Source organism: Protopterus annectens, chromosome 1.part0 (assembly GCF_019279795.1).
Source record: "Protopterus annectens isolate FY-2018-M chromosome 1.part0, PAN1.0, whole genome shotgun sequence".
In the NCBI taxonomy this organism is placed as follows: domain Eukaryota; kingdom Metazoa; phylum Chordata; order Ceratodontiformes; family Protopteridae; genus Protopterus; species Protopterus annectens.
Window position 1 is genome coordinate 1681636803 of NC_056725.1, and position 21318 is coordinate 1681658120.

The window sequence follows — 21318 nt, forward strand, 5'->3', positions numbered from 1 at the left end:
AAAAACTGACCAGCTTCTGGTAGCATATGCAACAGGAAGGGAAGGAAAAGCAATTTCTGTTCAGGCTATCCACCTACCTACATTCTTCCCCAACCCACAGAACAGGGGAGAAAGACTGTTGCATACCTTGGATATGCACAGACAATTATGCTACTACCTGGACAGAACCAAGTGCAATAGAAAAACTGACCAGCTTCTGGTAGCATATGCAACAGGAAGGGAAGGAAAAGCAATTTCAAAACAGACCATCTCAAAGTGGATAGGAAATTGCATTAGATTTTGTTACTCCTTCCATGGAAAGAAAACTCCAGAGAACATCAGGCCTCATTCCACAAGGGCTACAGCCACTACTACAGCTTTCTTACGAGGGGTGGCTACCAAGGACATTATAGAGGCTGCTACTTGGACCTCCGTGCATACATTTGCCAAGCATTATAATTTACCTTTATACTCTAGATCCCGAGCAGGTTTTGCCACTGCTGTTTTGCAAGGGATCCTAACTACACCATAATCTCTCTTTTTTCCTCCTCCCCTAGTTTGGCTGTGGTATTCTACCCATTTGTAAGGACTGCAGATGCATCCTTGAAGGACATAGTACAGTTTTGTACCTACCATAAATGTAGATGTCCGATAGGAATGCATCTGCAGTCAGGTTTACCCTCCCACCTTCCCCTCTGTGGTACTCCTAGGGTATTTGCCATCTTATTGCTAACTTGGGGGGGATCTATTATGGTGTATTTCTTTGTATATATGTACATACATGCTCATTTTATGTGTTTGCTCTCTACTATTTGGAAACATTGGCATTTATCCAAATTTAGCCATCCAAGAGGGCACCTGGCATCTGGGGCAAGAAACACTGAGGAAAATGGCGTCGGCTGATGCCTTTATACCCGAAGAACTGCAGCTATGACGTCGGGTGAAGTGCGACACCAGCGAGCCAGACCCAGACTTTGGAATCCGACGATCCGAAGGGCTGCCTGACGACAGGACAACCCATTTGTAAGGACTGCAGATGCATTCCTATCGGACATCTACATTTATGGTAGGTACAAAACTGTACTTTCCAGCAGCAGCATCCTTTGTCTTTTCAAATCCCAGCTGTTCATCGTGTTTGACTGTTCCAGTCATTACACTTGGCTTATCCTGCTGGCAGGCTACCTGCAGTCGGCCTGAATTCCAAAGTCCTGGTCCGGCGTCTGTTGCTGTTGCCTCTTCCCTGACGTCAGTGCACCAGGGGTATAAAAGATGCAGCTGACGCCATTTTCTTCAGTCTTTCTTGCCACTTGGTGCCCGAAGCAAAAGCAGTTCGCAAGTGCCGGTCGGCCGACTCCTGAGGTTTTCGAAATTGAATTTCAGATCCGAAGTCTTCAATAAAGCGAAGTACCCCGTCGGGGAAACTTTTTTCTTGCTCCAGACCGATGTCAGAAAATAACAATTGTATTTCTTGTGGGAAGCAAATACCGCATAAGGGTTTTTATTCTTAGTGTATTCCTTGCCTAGGCCCTGATCACGACATTGCTAGTTGTCAGTTTTGTGCTAGATTTCACCAACGCACGATAAAGCGTCTGTACGATTTTGCTTTTCATTACTTTGGCTGAAGGTTTAACTATATAATGCCGTCGGAACAACCGATGACCGGAATTCATAAAAAGCGCAAGGATGAAGAAAAGGACAGGCATCCGAGGTCCAAAACCGACGACGAAGCCTCTTCTAGGCCAGTCGCCGGTGCTCAGTGAGGCGCTTTCGCAGCCTCTGACTCCCACTACCTCAGAGCCACAGGCCGCCTCCGACTCCCATGTGGAGACAACTAGGCCTCTGGATACTCAAGGTATTGGCCTTTCGGAAATGAATCCCTCAGATGGGTCCTGAGCCGCTGAGCAGGCATCGGCTTCTGAGGGTGTTTTCAGACCTACACAACTTTATATAAAGCCTACTTCAGCATCAAAAACTAAGTCTAAAGCAGTTTTAAAGACAAGGAAACAAGTACAGCATTCTCCAGGACAGACTTCTATGCCTAAGAAACAGATGCTCAAAATGGCCAAAGACCTAATTACTTTGATCAGGGGTTCCCATCCCCCTCCTGAAAAGAGGCCTAGGCAAGATACTGAATATGATTCCTCTGATCAGCTTTCCATTTCCTTTGATTCTTCTTCAGAGCAGGGATATTCTAGTCCTCCCTATGATGATTCTGATGCTGAACATTCTGTTCCTTCAGCTTCTCTTCCTGAGGATTACTCATTTGAGGAAACCCTGCATACCATGAGGGAGCATTTCCACTGGGAGAGCCAAGATTATTCAGCTTCTAAGAAAAGGCTTTAGAGACTTTACTTCCTCAGCACAGACCTCTGGCAATTCCTCCTGTTCTAGACATAGATGTATTTTCAGAGTCCGGCCTGTCTCCAGACTCTCTACCTCCTGCACCTGTTAAGCCGGACAGATACTACAGGGTTCCAGATTCCCATAAATTTATAAAAACCCTGCTGCTGACCCAGAAACTATCTAACAGGGTCCCAAAGGGGTCAAGGCTGCTACTGATAAAAACCCTGTCCCCCAGATAGAGAGTCTAGGGCTCTGGACAGATGGGGGAAAAAAGTCTACACTTCTGCTACCTTGGCTGTAAGGGCTTTAAATTGTCAGTTTCATATGCTCAAATATCATCAATACTTAGTCTTTGTTAAAACAAAAAATGTTGACAAATTCTGAATGTTCTGAGAACAAAGATTTGCAGGATTTATTGCATGCAGCTGAACAAGTGGGAAAACATACTTTGCAATGTGGTTATGATTCACTGGAGGCCTTGTGCAGGGCCGCTGTTACAGGTTCTATTATTAGAAGGCATGCTTGGTTAAAGGAACAGAATCTTCCTGATCATGTTAAAGCAAAATTATTGGATGCTCCATTACAGCGTGATACTTTGTTTGGTGTTAAGGCAGAAGAGGTGTTGAAGAAAATTGAGGATAAAGCTAAATCTATGCAGACAGTAAAGGATTTACAGGTACAGCCACCCAGATTTAGCAGGAACTGGCCTTCTAAGAATTGGTCCTTTCCAGTGTCAGGCCACAAAGAGGCCGATTCAGATGCCCTTAGAGGCAGGCAACAGCCCCAGGGCTCATACAGGCCCAAACAATGGGGTGCTTCTACCTCCAAAAGCAGAGAAGACAAATCACAGCCTTATAGGTAACAGTCCCAATGACTTCCCTTTGCCAATGCCAAGCACTTATCTTTTGGCAGCTCCCTTAGGGGGAAAGCTAGCATTTTTTTTTCACAAAACTGGCACAGGATCACCCAGGACAAATGGGTCTTAAATATAGTCTCTCAGGGCTACAGGTTCCACTTTCACACCCTTCCAAAGGCAAAAGGTATGCCAGACCTGCCACACAATCAATGGGCAGGGGCACAAAAAAGATTAATCTCTCATGGACATGAGGGCTATTCAGCCAGTGCCACAATAAGAGCAGGGACAAAGATTTTACTCAAGACTTTTCTTAGTACCAAGAAAGGACAAAGCCTGGAGACCAATTCTGGACCTGTCTATTCTAAATACCTTTCTGGACATTCCAAAATTCAAAATGTTGACTCTGCAGCAGCTTCTGCCCATGCTGGACAAGAAGGCTTGGCTTGTAACTTTGGACCTCAAAGAGGCATACCTGCATGTCCCAATCAGACAGTTTTGCAGAAGTTACCTCAGATTCATAGCTGGCTCAATGCACTACCAATTCTCTGCACTGCCCTTTGGCTTATCTACTGCGCCCAGGGTCTTCACAAAATGCCTGGCACCAGTAATTGCATTTTGCAGACAGAGGAATTCAAATATTTCCTTACTTGGATGACTGTCTTATTCAAGCAGAGACCAAAGACATTCTACTAAGGCATCTGGTGTTTGTTAAAAGATTACTAATTTGCCTAGGGTACACAGTAAACAAAAAGAAATCAAGACTAGTACCCTCTCAAGAGATAATATTCCTGGGTACAAGCATAAATACAACTGCCCAGATGGCTTATCTCACGCCAGACAAACAAAGGCAACTGACTTCTTACTTCGAAAACATGGCAACAAAGACCCAGTTATCTGCAGGGCTACATGGCATCCTGCATTCTACTAATTCCATATGCAAGACTGCATATGAGGAAACTACAATGGTATCTAAAAAGTGTTTGGAATCAACATTGCCACAGCCTGGAAACATTAATTACTCTCATTCCCTGCCTGCAACAGGAGTTTCGATGGTGGGCACAGGCCTGTCAACACAACAAGGGACAGCCATTCGCTTTACCCACAGCCAGGCAGACACTAACAACAGATGCATCGGATTATGCCTGGGGGCACACATGGCAGGAAAATGTATTCAGTGCACATGACCCACAAGCCAAATGCATCTTCATATCAATCAAAAAGAGATGCTAGCTGTACAGAATGCCCTGACAGCCTTCAAGGACCTACTTCATCCAGGACAACTGCTGATAAAGATTGACCACACTACAGTCATGTGGTACATAAACAAGGAGGCACACATTCCTACCCCCTCTGCAGACAAGCCATGACTTTGTGGAACACAGCATTGACTTATCAAGTACACCTGCAAACACAATTCCTGCCAGAAAAGACAAATATTTTGGCAGACGAACTAAGCAGAAACCTCATGGATCCTCACGAGTGGAAACTAGATCCACAAATCTTCAGAATGATAACAGGGAAATGGGGATGCCCAGACATAGATGTATTTGCCTCCCCTCACAACTGCCAGCTAGAGATTCTGCACTCGGACTCATCACGAACAAGCATAGAAAGTGGACGCCCTTTCATTCAACTGGAAAGCCCTTTCAGTATATGCCTTCCCTCCTCTGCCTCTCCTCCCCAAGGTACTCCTAAAGGTCAGACAAGAGAAGCCAAAAATGATCCTGATTGCCCCAGACTGGCCACGCCAGCACTGGTACCCAATCCTAAAGAGCTTGTCTCAAGGCCCATCCTGGGCATTACCTCAAATTCCTCATTTGCTGACCCAACAAAACAATCAGATCCTACACAGCCAACTCAGAACCCCAAGTCTGGCTGCATGGCGGATAATGTAACCATTCAGGACACACCTCTCTCTAAAGCAGTTATGGATGTTATTTTGGAGGCCAGGAGGCCCAGCACCAGAAAATCTTATGCAAAAAAATGGAAGAGATTCTGTGCTTGGAACCAGGCACAAGGAATTGACACGCTTGTTCCAAATATTCCTCAGATTTTACAATACCTAACTGAGATGCTGGACAAAGGTCCATCCTTCTCATCAATTAAGAACCATGCCTCTGCCATTTCAGCTCATTACAATACGGACCCACCTATTTTCTCTCATCCACTGCTAAGGTAGTATCTCAGAGGGGCCAAAAATATAAGACCTCCAAGGAGAACTCCAATACCTGCATGGGACCTCAATTTTTTCTTGGAAAAACTCACACTGCCTCCTTTTGAGCCAGCCAATACAGCTGAGATAAAATACTTATCATGGAAAACAGCTCTTCTCCTAGCATTAACTTCAGCAAGAAGAGTCTCAGAGTTGCAGGCACTAATGGCTGTGGAACCTTTTATTATTTTCCATCCGGATAGGGTTTCTCTAAGGACAAACCCAACATTTATGCCTAAGGTAGTGTCCAGTGTGGCTCTTAACCAAACCATACATTTGCCTACCTTTTATCCAAACCCGCAGAATAAGGGGGAGAGACTTCTGCATTCTTTGGACATACACAGACAGCTATGCTTTTACCTGGACAAAACTAAAGCTTTCAGAAAGACTGAGCAACTCTTAGTGGCATATGCTGCAGGATCGCAAGGAAAAGCTATTTCAAAGCAGACTGTTTCAAAATGGATAGGCCACTGCATTCGTTTCTGCTATTCACAACATGGCAAATCAGTGCCTAAGGGCATTAGGCCACATTCTACCAGAGCAGCAGCCACTTCAGCAGCCTTCCTCAGAGGAGTACCAACCAATGACATTTTGGAGGCTGCAACCTGGACTTCAGTGCACACTTTCACAAAGCACTACCACTTATCTCTTTACTTTAAATCCAGAGCAGGCTTTGCCACTGCAGTTCTGCAGGGACTCATAGCCACTCCTAATTCTATTTAGGCCCAGCCACCCAACCTCAGCTTTGGGATTCAACCCAAGTGTAATGACTGCAACAATGAAACACTATGAACATAGTACAGTTGTGTACCTACCATAAATGTAGATGTTCGAGTGTATTCACTGTTGCAGTCCAGGTTACCCTCCCACCATCCCCCTTTCATTGCTGGGACTTATCTGTACTTCTCTATTCTATACAACCTATGTGGTGTATTTGCTTGTAGATGAAGGTTATGTGCATGCTTTTTTATGATCAGAATTTTTTAGCCTACCCTTTTGGCGGCACCTGACATCTGGGACAAGAAAAACTGAAGAAAATGGCGTCTGCTGCATCTTTTATACCCCTGGCGCACTGACGTCAGGGAAGAGGCTACATCAACCGACGCCGGACCAGGACTTTGGAATTCAGGCTGACTGCGGGTAGCCTGCCAGCAGGATAACCCAAGTGTAATGACTGCAACAGTGAATACACTCGAACATCTACATTTATGGTAGGTACACAACTGTACTTTCTGGGCATTTGTAAGAAGACAAAACACTTGGTGGAGACTACAGAATATACTTAAATCTGGGTTTTCCCTTTCTCTCTCCCTCTACAAAACAGTCAGTCACTGCAGATGCCTTGGATTTTGCTTTGGGAGCAGTTTCAGGAGGGATAAAAGTGCAATGTGTGTGGGACTTCCAGGACAGATGGCAGGCACATTAATGTAAAAAGAGATACTTGCCCTGATCAAGGCACTCGACTCTGAATCATGTTTGGTCCCCGTGACACTTACAAGTTGTTTCAGACAAAACAACAGTCATGTGGTACATCAGCAAGCAAGGGGGAACTAGGTTATACCCCTTTTCAGGCTAACCATATTAACTTGGGATATAGCTTTACAGGACGATCTCAGTCTTCAGGCATCGTACATTGCTTGAGAGCAAAGTTGTGCAGCAGATAAGCTGAGCAGGACAAGGGCAGACCTTCACGAATGGAAACTAGATTTGGAGTCTCTCAAAATTTGATCTATTTGTGGGGAGTTCCTCAAGTAGATCTTTTTCCTTCCTGAACAATCCGCTGGTAAGATTTTAGTCTAGGTGTCAGGAAGAAGGCCTGGAAGACAGATGCCTTTTCTTTTCCTTGTACAGGAATGTTCCTGTATGCCTTTCCACCCTTTCCCCAGGTACTGTTGTTGATTCAGAAGGAATCCCTCAAAATCATTTTGGCAACTCCTTCCTAGCCCAGGCAACCCCGTTTCTTTCTTCCTTTTGGAAATGACTGGGGCAATTACCACAAGCTTCCCAATTCAACTTCAGTTTCTGCCACAATGATATCGTTTTAGTTCCTACTAGGCACCTGTTTACTATGGACATGCAGAAGGTACTGATGGAGGCAAGAAAGCCTACTACTAGAAAAATCATAAACTAGCAAACGGGAAAGGTTTTCTAGTTGGTGCCAACAACATAACCAGCACCCGTTCGGGACTAGTTGATGTCCTCCTATTCCTGTGTTGCAGTACTCTAGGTGTGGGATTCCTGCCCTCAGACAACTCGTACGTAGGCTTCTATACAGCTTGGCTGCTTTAGTGTGCGTGGGACATCACACGTAGGGCCATAAACCAAGGCGCCTTAAATGTGACATCCTCAGAACTTTTCAGCCGCAGATGACATTCACATTGTACGATCGCTTCTTCACAGAGATAACTGCTGGGTTTAAAATTTTCTTATTTTTGACTGTTGTTTTAGCTAATGCTTGGTTGTTGTAGCCTTTAGCTAATGTCAGGAAAAAAGGGAAAGTGCCAATGTGGGCTCTAGATACCCCATAAGGACTCCCATGACAGGTGTGTTTTTTGCCTAGGCTCAGGAACATGATCACTCCTCCTACGCTCTCTATCAATCATTTGTGCCTAAGAACTTGTGCAGCCATTTAGCCATGTTAAATTTCTACTTCGAGAACCGACGCCTCAAACGGTTAGCCGTTAGGGTGGATCCTGCATCAGAGACCGCACCTGAACCTTTGCTCAAGAAGACCAAAGTTCATAGGCCTTCTTCGCCTGCCACTCCGCTTCCCGACACACCGCCAACTGCCGATCTAGGGGTTGAGGCACGCTCAGAGGATCCTTCGACTTGAGCAGCGTCCCTCGAGGAAGCCGTTTCGCAGCTCACAGGCACGTCCTCTGTGCTGACTCAGACTTCGACACCCGTCGAGGGGGAACCAGTTTAGGTGGTACCTCCGGCAAGAATCCAGACTTTGGATGTGCTAATCTCCATACCCGACGCCAGGCCATTCTACTTCCTCTCTGGCCAAAAAGAAGCAGAAAACAAAACATACCTCCTCTTCTTCAGAAGTCACACTGGATTGACAGGCCTTCACTTCTGCTCTCATGCAGAACTTCATGGCCGTTTGGCCTTCAGCCTCAGCCACTTCCTCTTCTGAGCCCTAAGTCTGTCTTTGCTTCTTCCCTCCCATCCACAACCCCCTCAGGTTAGGGGAGAACATGGCTCTTCTTTCTCTTCATCAGAGGAGTCAATTTCTTAGGTTTCCCAGATTGCCTCCCCCCCATGAATATGATTCTCTGGATGAGGACTCTGTGGAGGGAGACTCTTCCCTGTGAGGACATTACTTTTGGTGAGACCATCACCAAGATGAATGATTACTTTAAATGGGACACTTCCCAAATGACTGACACCCAAAAAAGGTACTTTGAACTTCTGCAAGTGGAATCACCCTCCCCTCCAGCAGTTCCCCCTGTTCTGCCTGCTTACTTGGATGCCTTCATTGCTAACTCTAAGGCCCCTGACTCCCAGCCTCCGGCCCCTAAGCATCCTGACCACTTCTATAAAGTACCAGAGGACCACAAATTCTTAGTTAAGCCACCCTTGGCAGACCCAGCTGTTGGTGCCACCACGGCAGATAAGCAATCTAGACTGCTGCCCTCTGCCTCCCTACTACCCACTGACAAAGACAGTAAGTAAACAACTGATAAATATCACAAGTCCCACGAACTGTTCCAAAAGTAGTCTCTCAAAGCACCAGCACTACAAAAGTCCAATAAAAACGTATTTTATTCACACAATGAAAACAGTTAAGCGCTTTCATCAAGTAATGACTTCATCAGAACTAACCAAATAAACTAATCATTCTCCTTTTAAAACTACCATTTACATCACCTGACTTTCTTCCATTACATAAATGACAAATTTAAAGTGCTAGTGCATATTGTAGTTCCTTCTAAAATGTTTACAACTTTAATTAAATTCATATTAAAAATATTAGTTATAACTCCTACACATAAAAAAATAACTAGTGCTTCTGGACTCCAAAATTAATTATGCATATAAATAAATAATTAAATAAGTACATCATATGTACAGGCTTGTTTTAAAAAAAGTATGCATGAAATACACATGAAAGTAGTGAGTAAATAAATGAATGAATGAATCATGTGTACTGGCTTGTTTTACAAAGTATACATAAATACACTTGAGTGGAATAAATAAGTAGGTGGAAACAATACATTCCTTCTAGGGATTATGTCATTTATACATAACATCTAAAATAGGCTTAATAGAAATCTGCTCGTTTATCCCAGGGTAGACAGATGCATTTAATTTGATTTGCCACCTGATTTCCTTATCACTCACTTTTAGTTTTGTATCCCCTCCCCTTATGTTCATTTTTACTACCTCCAATATTCCGAATTTGAACCCTGAACATGTTGCGCTATCCATCAAATGCTTCGATAGTGCATTATTACCATCTTTTTTCTTTACACTGTACATATGGTCGTAAATCCTGTTCCTTAAACAGCGGGTGGTCATCCCCACATAAAAACAAGGGCAGTCATTACAGGTGGCTAAATACACTAAATTGTTAGTTCTACAATTCCCTCTCTGATATTTTATGCTTGTTTTATTATAGTTAGATAGCACTACTGTCTTGGTTTTTACTATATATCTACATTGATTACAGGTGCCACACATGGTACCCAATCTCTCTACTATATCATTGTACTTTTCCACTTTCTTTTCCAACAACCCCTTCATGTTGTTCCCCCTTCTATGTACAAAATGGGGCACTTCTCCCAAAATTTTATACATCTTGTCGTCCACTCTTAAAATATTCCAATTATGGTGAATAATTTTCTTAACTTGTCCACTGAAGTTATTATGTTGCAGTACACATGCCATACCATATTTACCAAAAGTTTCCTCTTGGTCACCCCTAACTCCATCCTCTTTCATTTGGTTGACAAGACCCACCCCAATCAGAGGCTTGTATTTAATACCCCACTGTTTATTAACGTATCCAATAGTGTCTTCTATCATATCCGTCGGGTACCCCCTCTCCTTAAAAAACACAGCTATTTTTGCTAATTCTTGCTCTACATCTTCCCTCTCAGAGGTCATCCTGGCCACCCGGATACATTGACCCTTTATAATATTCCTTTTTTGAGCCCAAGGATGATTACTCGTGTAGTGTAGATAAGAATTACTAAAAGTTTCCTTCCGGAAGATGTTGGACTTAAATTTCCCTTCCTTTAAACTTATTTGAACATCCAGATAGGGTATGGTATCCTGATGTCTAACCATTGTAAACTTAAAATGCTCGCTACATGAATTCAAATATACATGAAACTGGTTCAATTGGTCAAGGTCCCCCTTCCACAAGATGAAAATATCATCCAAATAACGGAAATATCCAGAAATGTATTGATTCCAATGGGTGTTGAGTACATATTGCTTTTCCCAGTCGAATACTACCAGGTTGGCATAAATGGGGGTGCATGCCGCCCCCATTGCCACCCCTTTCTCCTGATTGTAGTATTCGCCTTCATACCAAATGTAATTATGTGTAAGTACCAATTCCATAAATCCCATTATAAGTAAGGTCTTTTCCCAAGAAATTAAATTGGACCACATTATAGTCTCCTGTAATCTCTGCAATCCATCATCTCTGGGGATATTCGAGAACAAATCCACCACATCGATTGTTACTAACCATTTTACCCCATCAGCTAATTCTGGTACCAACCTACCCAAAAAGTCCCACGAGTCGATTACCAAATGTGGAAAGACAGTAAGTACATGGATAGGATGGGGATGAAGGTGTACACTTCTACTTTGGCTTTCAGAGCCATAAATTATCAGACCCACATGACCAAGTATGCATTAGACTTGGTCTCTCAAGTGTCCTCCATGCTGGCTTCCTTGCCTGACAGTCCCAGTAAGACAAACATCTCATCCAAGCTTTCCATGGCGCAACAGGTAGCCAGGCACTCCATAAGGTGCTGCTACAATGCTGCAGAAGCATCCGCCAGGTCTGCAGCATCTGCTTCAGCCCTCAGGAGGTATTCATGGCTAAGACTCCAGAACCTCCCCGAGGACTTCAAGGCTAAAATCCTGGACGCCCCTCTGGACCACACTGTGCTGTTGGTCTGCTGACCTTTTTAAAAGTCTGCAAGAAAAACGTAAAGAACTCCAGGACATTAAGCACCTGCTGGTGTTGCCCATACCAAAGTATTATACGAACTACCCTGCTAAAGCCACCTTTGTAAGACATACTCCACAGCCCTCCTCTTCCAGGTCCAGGAGAGGGGCCAGAAGGCCAACTAACTCCAGATCCTCTGCTCTACCACAGCAACCCAGGCAGCCCTTTCAGGACAGAGGATGCCCCAGTAATGTGTAACTACCTTACCCACCTCCCCCACTCAGCCCGCCTTTCCCACGGTCTTCCCCTTTGGCAAACCATCACTTCAGGCCAGTGGGTTTTAAACATTACCCAAAAAGGGTACTTCCTATCCTGGAAAGAGAAGCCACACAGAAGAGGCATCTCTTCCCTCCCCAAAAACCAGGCCCATCTCATGCCACAAGTTCTGGCAGATCTTCTATGACTAGGCACAATAGAGCCTTTTCCTCCAGGACAAGAAGGAAAAGGGTTTACTCCTGTCTCTTCCTGGTCCCCCCAAAAAAATGGCCCCTGGAGACCCATCTTAGATCTGTCCTTTCTAAACCTACATCTTCAGGTACCCTCCTCCATAATGCTCTCCCTCTCCACCTTGCTGCCTCTCATTCCAGCCAAGGCCTTCATGGTCACCCTAGACCTAAAGGAAGCCTACCTGCACATACCCATCAGGAGTTCCCACAGACCATTCCTGCAGTTCTCTGGCCCTTCCTTTCATTTCCAATTTACTGTCTTGCCCTTTGGTTTATCCACGGCCCCCAGGGTCTTTACAAAGTGCCTAGCCCCAGCCATTGCCTTCTGCAGTACTCAAGGGATACAAATGTACCCTTGTCTGGACGACATCCTGATTCTGGCAGAGTCCAGGTATGCTCTATTAAAGCATCTACATTTCACCATGTCCCATCTGCAGAACCTAGGATTCACCATCAACCTCCCCAAATCCTCTTAGATCCCAAGCCAGGACAAGATCTTCCTCGGCTACAGAATCAGAAAAGACACAATGAAGCCCTTTCTACCTCAGGACAAGGTTCTGTCTTTAACTTCCCACTTCCAGGAAGCTCAGCTATCCCGAAAGGTGACAGCAGGCATTTTCTTCATCTCCTGGGTTTGATGGCAGCAACAATCCCCATGCTACCTCTGGCAAGAATGCACATGTGCAAGCTGCAGTGGTTCCTGAAGAATACCTGGTCCCAGCACCTACATCCCCTAGAGCAGGCCATTCCCCTCCTTCCCTGTCTGAATACAGAAATCAAATGGACCCAGGAAGTGAAATTAAACCCATGGCTCCCACTACAGCCCCTCTCCCCCCACACACAGCCCATGTTATGCATACAGATGCCTGAGATTTAAGTTGGGGAGCAGCTCTGGCCTCTTACAAGCTTCAGGAAAAATGACATCCCTCTCTTCAGGCCAAACACATCAATATCAGGGAAATGACAGCAGTTTTCTTAGCTCTACAGACCTTCACCCACCCCCTTCTGGTTCCAGGGGTGCTCCAGATTGTCACCGACAACACCACGGTGATGTGGTACCTCAGCAAGCAGGGAGGAACAGAGCCCCATCAGCTGTGCAGTCTATCCCTGCTGGTATGGGATAACCGGCTCAACTTAGCCCTGCAGGTGCTCTACATGCCCTCACAGGGCAACCATCAAGCAGATCTCTTGAGCAGGACCTCCTCGCCTCAACACGAATGGATGCTGAACAGGGAGGTGGTCTTAGACATAGTCCACTGGTGGGGTGCTCCACAAATAGACCTGTTTACTTCCTCCAAGAACCCTGGGTTGAACGATCACGTCTCCATTAGTTGTTTTTTAAAATACCTTTCTATGAAGAGGTGAATTTTATTCTATATTCTAAATTCTAAATTTAATTTTTAACTTTGAGTATAAGGTTATGTATTTTTGTTTATCAATGTGTATATATATATATATATATATATATATATATATATATATATATATTTACACACATATTACATTTTGTACATGGTTTTAATGTTTCTAGTGCTCTATGGGTGTTATATGATTTCCAAAAAGGAGCTTTACTTAATTAAAAATGCTAGGATTGGTGTTATTAAGGTGTAACATATGTTATGTTATGTTATTTTACCAGGGGTTGTTGTTAGTAGGGGGTAAAACAACAGTACCACTTGTTTACGTTTAACTCTATAGCTAACATTTTTGCAGCACAGTTTTAATTTGTATATGTATAGTGCTGAAGTGAAGCGTATTTAAGTAATTTGCTAATTAATTTAATCAGGCTTAATTGTTTGCCTAATATACACTTGTATATAAAGACAGAGAGTATTGTTCTGTATTTTTTAGTCTGAAGAAGGAGAGACATTGTGCCCTCCGAAAGCATTTGCTAATCTAACTGTTTCTAATAAATTGTTTGCCTTGGGATTTCGGTTTCCAGCTCATTTGTTTGTTTTTATTCCTCCAAGAACAGGCAACTGCAGATCATCTGCTCAAAAACCCACTCCCCTCCAGCATGGAGAGTGGACGCTTTCAGTATCTCTTGGGAGGGGAAGTTCCTTTATGCCCCCATTCCCACTGATTCAGAACATCCTGAAAATTCAGAAGGACAAACCAAAAATCTTGTTAGTGACTCCCTACTGGCCAGGGCAGCACTGGTTCCCCCTACTTCACAAACTAGCCAAGGGAAATCACTCTGTTACCCAACAAGGTGGGACCTACGTTCACATGACAAAGGAACTCTCCTACACCCACAGATACAGATGTTGTCTTTGACTCTGTGGGTGATAAACTTTTGATTCCTTTCAGATACCACTACTCAGATGACATGCTTTTAGTCCTAAGGGAGGCAAGGAAACCTACCACCAGAAAATCTTACCTGGTTAAATGGGAAAGATTTGCAAAATGGTCTCTGCAAAAGGGAAGGGACCCCAGCTCCGCTGAGGTTCCCCTGTTTCTAAACTACTTGTGTCAATTGATAAAAAGTGACCTTTATTATTCTTCTGTAAAAGTACACCTCTCGGCCATATCAGCCTGCCTGCCCCTGGAGCACCCCCTTTTGCTGGCCAGGCTCGACATAAAGCTCTTCCTTAAAGGGGTCTTGCACATGAGACCACCTAGGAAACCTAGCCCTCCACCTTGGGACCTTAACTACATCTTAGAGAAATTAACCCAACATCCCTTTGAACCTGCCGGGCCTTCCTCCTTACAGATGTGTGCATGGAAGACTGTCCTTCTGGTGGCTGTCACTTAAGCCAGAAGAGTGTCAGAACTGCAGGCTCTAATGGCCTGTCCCCACTACACTGTCTTCCACAAAGATTGGGTGTCGGTGCGAACCAACCCCTCCTTTATGCATAAAGTGGACAATGATCTCTCTCTTAACCAATCCATTCATCTGCCCACCTTTTTTCCCCTCATCCACTAACAAAGGGGAGAGGGTACTGCACTCCCTGGATGTGCACAGACAACTTAGATTCTACCTGGAGAAAACCAAAGCCATCAGAAAGACTAACCAGCTCTGTCTCCTTCCACCCCAGAGCCCTGGGCAAGGCAGTCTCCAAGCAAACCATTGCATGCTGGAGCAGGAAAGCTATTTGCTTCTGCTGCTGCTCACCATGGAAAGGAGCCCCCAACTGGAATCCAGGCCCATTCCACTAGAGCTGTGGCCACCTCAAGCGCCTTCATGAAAGGCCTAGACACACCATTCATTTTGGAAGCAGCCACCTGGGCCACTAACAATACCTTCACCAATCATTACAAATTGGACCAAGTTTCCAGAGCTCGGACAGGATTCGCCAGGGCAATCCTGCAGGGTCTTATAGAACCCTCTGCTTCTACCACCACCCTCTCATCCTCTTAAGCTGTGGTACGCTCCCACACCTAGAATATTGCAGCATACGAATAGGAGGACATAGAATAGTTGTGTAAAATCTTACCATAAACGTAGATGTCCTTCTCTTCCATGTTCCAGTATTCCTTCCCACCCACCAGACACCCCCAGGTCTTGTACCTTCCTGTACTACCTACATTTCAGTAGGTCTCCAAGTCACACACCTGTAAACAACTGGCACACCACCTGCTGGGCCTTGTTCTCTGCCTACTGGCCTTCAAGTTCTGAGGATTGTGCGTGCAGACGTCACATTTAAGGCCCCTTGGTTTATGGCCCTACGTATGATGTCCCATGCACACTACAGCAGCCAAGCTGAAGCTTTTGTATAGAGGCCAATGTACGAGTCGCCTGAGGGCAGGAAATCCCACACCTAGTATACTGCAACATGGAAGGAGAAGGGCATCTGTGGTTATGGTAAGATTTTACACAACTATTCTTTCTCTGGTTTTAAAATACTGTGGGCTTTCTTACGCTTATCAGTTTCATTTATCACCCATTTTAGCATACCTGCTCATGGATTCTACTCTTTCAATGCATTCTCTTTTCAAAATGTTGCTGTATTCGAATCATCTGCTAACCTGGCTGACTTGAGGTTTTTAACTGAGAAAACAGTTACACTGATTGCTCTGACCTCTTTAAGAAGGGTATCAGAGTTGCAAGCTGTTATGGTAAGTCAACACCATCTCATTTTCCACTGGTACAGATTTTCTTTGAGAATTAATCCTTCTTTTTTTATATAAAGTGGTATCCAAGTTTATATTGAAACAACCTGTCCATCTTGCTGTTTTCTTTCCTGAACCTAAAAATGAGGGATAATAAATACTCCGTACCCTGTATGTTCACAGACAGCTCAGGGGGTCTATATTAGAACATCGAATATTTAACCGTTCGAATCACTAAAGGTCGACCTTTAGTGATCAGACTATTAAAACATCGAATGTTCAGAAAAAAAAAATAAAAACAACTAGAAAAAAAATAAACGGTGTAGGCAGGGGGTCAAGCCCCCCTGCACCCCCACACCCCCCGCTACTTAAATATACCAACTCCTAGACTGCACTACATTGAAGTAAACAGAAATCTTCCCTTATGGAGATTTCCGTTTACTTGTTCGATGTTCTGCAGTTTCGCTGTTCTCGTGTCGACACTGTCAGATTCGACATTGTCAGCTTTCGAGAATTTAATATAGACCCAGCTCAGGTACTATCTTGACAGTAAGCACTGTCTCTTTCAGAGCCGAGGATCGTTTATTTCTTTTGAAAGTAAGAGGAAAGGGCAACCCTTGCCAAAGCAGACCAGTTTCATACGGTTGTCTCAGGCTATATTACCATTTATTGTTCTCAACACAACAAAACTACTCCAGTTAAGGTCAAGACCCACTCTATCTGGGGCCTATCTTCCTCTATGGCTTTTTGGAAAGGGTTGGATTCTAGAAATATTCTAGAAGAAGCAATTTGCTCCTCTGTACATTTGCAAAACATGAGAAGCTTGATTCCTTGTCTAGGTCTAGATTAGGCTTTGCTAAGACCATTTTCCAGGGACTCATGGATCCTGCTTATTCCACCTGCTAAGTGTAGCAAACTAGGGTAATCTACCCAAATAGCTAAGCTCTGAGTGGTTTTGTACCCATGCCTGTCTTTTTTTTAGTCGGCTCATCTCGAGATTACCTAATGGTTTAGGCCCGTTGAAGGTGCCCTAAAAGCTTTGGAAACTGTCTGGCTGTTGTACCCTTTGCAGGATATAACCTATATAGCTAAGGCTACCGCAGTAGTGATCATTTAGACATGTACTGATGTCCTTCAAGGATGCATCTGCAGTCCTTACAAATGGGTTGTCCTGTCGTCAGGCAGCCCTTCGGTCGGCCGGATTCCAAAGTCTGGGTCTGGCCTCGGCTGGTGTCACACTTCACCCGACGTCATAGCTGCAGTTATTCGGGTATAAAGGCATCAGCCGACGCCATTTTCCTCAGTCTTTCTTGCCGCGTGGCGCCCGAAGCAGAAGCTGTTCGCAAGTGCCGGTCGGTCAGAACCAGAGATTACTACTACCGAATACTTCTTCTACTACCGAAGACTTCTAAAAAGCTAAGTACCCCGTTGGGGACTCTTTCTTGCCTCAGCCGATGGTCAGAAAAAGTGAATAACTGTTTAACTTGTGGGAAACAAATACCTCATAAAGATTTCCACTCTTACTGCTTACCTTGTTTAGGCCCAGACCACGACGTAGCAGCTTGTCTAGCCTGTGCTTCTTTTAACCGGCGGACGCTTAGACGTCGGTCGGAATTTGCTGAGGAGTTTTTCGGCTCCGATTTTGCTTATATTATGCCGTCGGATCCTCCGACTACGCAAATATCTAAAAAGCTCAAGGAAAAGGACCGACACTCGCGGTCCGCGGTTTCGGCCGAAACCGCGGTTAAGCCAACCGAAAGTGTCTCTGTTTCGGCTGAAACCGAGCAAACGGTTCTTCCTTCAGCCGAAAACTTACCTTCTACCGAGGCCTCTTCCAACCTGGTGGAATCGGCTTCTGAATTACCACCTGCTATTGCAGTTTCACAGGAATTATCTGACACTATACCCTTGGATATTTCAACCCCTGCACGTGGAGCTGCTAGGCCACCTGCAGCCATGTCCATTAAGGCCTTTGCCAGGGCTAAAGCAGCTAAAGCTACAAAATCTGTGCCTGCTAAGACCCCCTCTCACAGGCCTAGCTCTAGTTCACAAATGCTGAGTTTAGCAGAGGATCTCATTTCTTTAATCCGGGGATCCCAACCTCAACCAGACAGGGCCTCTCACCCACCTCCAGAGAAGAGGCCTAGAGCAGAGCCCCCTGAGCCAGTTTCTTCAGATGATTCCTCTGATGATTCAGATAATACAGACCCTCCAGAGGCTCCTTTCTCCCCTTATGAAGACTCTGATGCTGAAGAGTCCATCCCTTCTGCCTCTCCGCCTGAGGAATTTTCCTATGGGGAAACCTTGCATGCTATGAGGGAACAATTTCAGTGGCAGGGCCAGGATTTTTCAGACTCCAGAAAAAGGCTTAGAACCTTTCTGCATTTACCACAGCATAGGCCTTTAGCCATACCTCCAGTTCTTTCTGTTGTAGATGATGCATTTAATGATGCTTGTACTGCTCCTGATTCTCTACCTCCGGCCCCTGCTAAGCCCGATAGGCACTACAGGGTCCCGGACACGCATTACCATTTGTATAAGGCTCCTTTTGCAGATCCCGAGACTATCTCCCAGGGACCTAAGGCTGTAGCAGCTACCTCTGCCAAAAACCCTCCCCTCTGAAAGGGAATCCAGGTCCTTAGAGAGATGGGGTAAAAAAGTTTACACTTCTGCTACTCTTTCAGCTAGGGCCTTGAACTGTCAATTTCACATGATCCAATATCAAGAATTTATGCTAGATCAGTTAACCAAAAAGCTGTCCTCGGATGAACCTTTAGACAAAAAATCTGTTCAGGAAATGGTACATAACATTCAGCAAGTCAGTAACCATTCTGTAAAATGCGGCCATGATGCACTGGAGGCTTCCTTTAGATCAGCCATGACTGGCACAGTTATCAGAAGGCATGCATGGTTAAAAGAGCAGGCCTTACCAGACCATGTCAAATCAAAACTATTAGATGCTCCTATGGATAAGATCAATTTGTTTGGCTCACCTGCACAACAGGTGCTGAAGAAGATGGAAGAGAAGGCAAAATCTGTCCAAACAGTGAAAGATTTCTTACAGGTCCAACCTCCAAGATTTAGCAGGAATTGGCCCTCCAAGAATTGGTCCTTTCCAGACTCCTCCAGAGCTCAGAGAGGCAGGAATAGGCGTTCAAGAGGCAGAAACCAATCCAGGGGTGCCTACAGGGGACGCCAGTGGCAGGGTAACAACCAACGAGGTACAGCCACAGACACAGCCACCACCACAACTACAGGACAATCACAGTGACTTGGCTCTGACACCGCCTACCAGGGAACAACTAGAAGCACCCTTAGGCGGCAAGCTAGCCTTATTTTCAATAAACTGGCATTACATCACAACAGACAAGTGGATTTTGCAGACAATAGACCAAGGTTACAGGTTTCACTTCCATACTCTACCAGGGAAGAGAGGAATGCCAAATCTACCTCCAAATCAAAAGGCAGAAGCTCTAAAACAAATATCTCAGTTATTAAGGATGAGAGCTGTGGAAAAGGTACCATCTATGGAGCAAGGAAAGGGATTTTACTCCAGACTCTTCCTGGTACCAAGAAAAGAAAGCAAATGGAAACCTATTCTCGACCTGTCCGCTTTAAACACATTCCTCATTGTTCCAAAATTCAAAATGCTGACTCTACAGCAGCTTCTTCCCATGCTGGGCAAGGAGTCTTGGCTGGTAACTCTAGATCTCAAGGAGGCATACCTGCACGTGCCCATATGACCAAATTGCAGAAGATACCTCAGATTTCTTGCAGGATCAGAGCATTATCAATTCTCAGCATTGCCCTTTGGCTTATCTACTGCGCCCAGAGTGTTCACGAAATGCCTGGCATCAGTAATTGCTCATTGCAGGCTTCAGGGAATCCAAATCTACCCTTACCTGGACGACTGCCTGATACAAGCGGACAACAAAAACAAGTTAGCAGAAGACTTGAAAAGGGTCACTTACCTACTGCAAGCCCTGGGATATACAGTCAATATAAAAAAGTCAAGGCTGATACCATCCCAAAGGATAACCTTTTTGGGTGCAGAGCTGGACACATCGAAACAAATGGCATTCCTAACAGTAGAAAAACAGGAGCAACTACCTCTCTACTTCTTGGCATTAACAAAGCAGAACCATCTAACAGCAAGAAAAGTCCTGCAAGCCTTGGGCTTCATGGCATCCTGCATAATATTGGTTCCACATGCCAGACTGCATATGAGAAAGTTACAGTGGTACCTAAGGAATTTATGGTCTCAACACAAACACAGCCTAGAAACCCAAATTCCAATAATTCCATGCCTGAAGCGAGAATTCCAATGGTGGGCTCAGGCCTGTCAAGCAAACACAGGATTGCCCTTCCACAGCACTCAACCAAGCCAAACCATCACGACAGACGCCTCAGACCTCGGTTGGGGGGCCCACATGCTGGACAAGTGCATACAAGGTTTATGGACTCAAGACCAGCTGCACCTACACATAAATCTAAAGGAAATGCTGGCAGTAAAACTGGCAATTCAGACATTCAGACCATTTCTCCAACAAGGTCACCTGATGATAAGGACAGACAACACCACAGTTATGTGGTACATCAACAAACAGGGAGGCACACATTCGTACCCTCTATGCCGGATGGCACTGGACCTCTGGAATGTGGCCCTGAGCTACAACATTCAATTACAAGCAATTTTTGTGCCAGGAAAAGAAAACATTCTAGCAGACATATTAAGCAGGACTACCACGGATGCCCACGAATGGATGCTGCATCCGGACATCTTCAAAACCATTGCAAGAGAATGGGGACTTTCAGAAATAGACTTATTTGCATCCCCTCGCAATCACCAGCTAAAGAAATTCTGCACAAGGACGTACCACCCACTTGCTTGGAAGGTGGACTCCCTATCTTTCAGTTGGAAAAACCTGACAGCATATGCATTCCCACCACTTCCTTTGATGCACAAGGTGCTATTGAAGATCAAAGAGGACCGTCCAAGGATCATTCTGATAGCTCCAGACTGGCCAAGACAACATTGGTACCCATTACTGAGGAGCATGTCTCGGGAACAAATATGGCCCCTACCCCTGGTTCCCTTGCTGTTAACACAGAACAACTACAACATCCTGCATCCAAACCTAAAAACTCTGCAGCTGACTGCCTGGAACATTGCATAAGACCAATTAACCCAAATTTATCCCAAAGGGTTAAAGACATTATCCTGGAGGCTCGCAGA

General features: G+C 44.8%; 1 protein-coding gene across 1 annotated transcript in view; it reads left to right on the plus strand.

Moving 5' to 3' along the window:
• The window catches only part of TNRC6B (trinucleotide repeat containing adaptor 6B), a 2803754-nt gene that overhangs the window by 398313 nt on the left and 2384123 nt on the right, over positions 1–21318 (plus strand). The window lies entirely within an intron of this gene.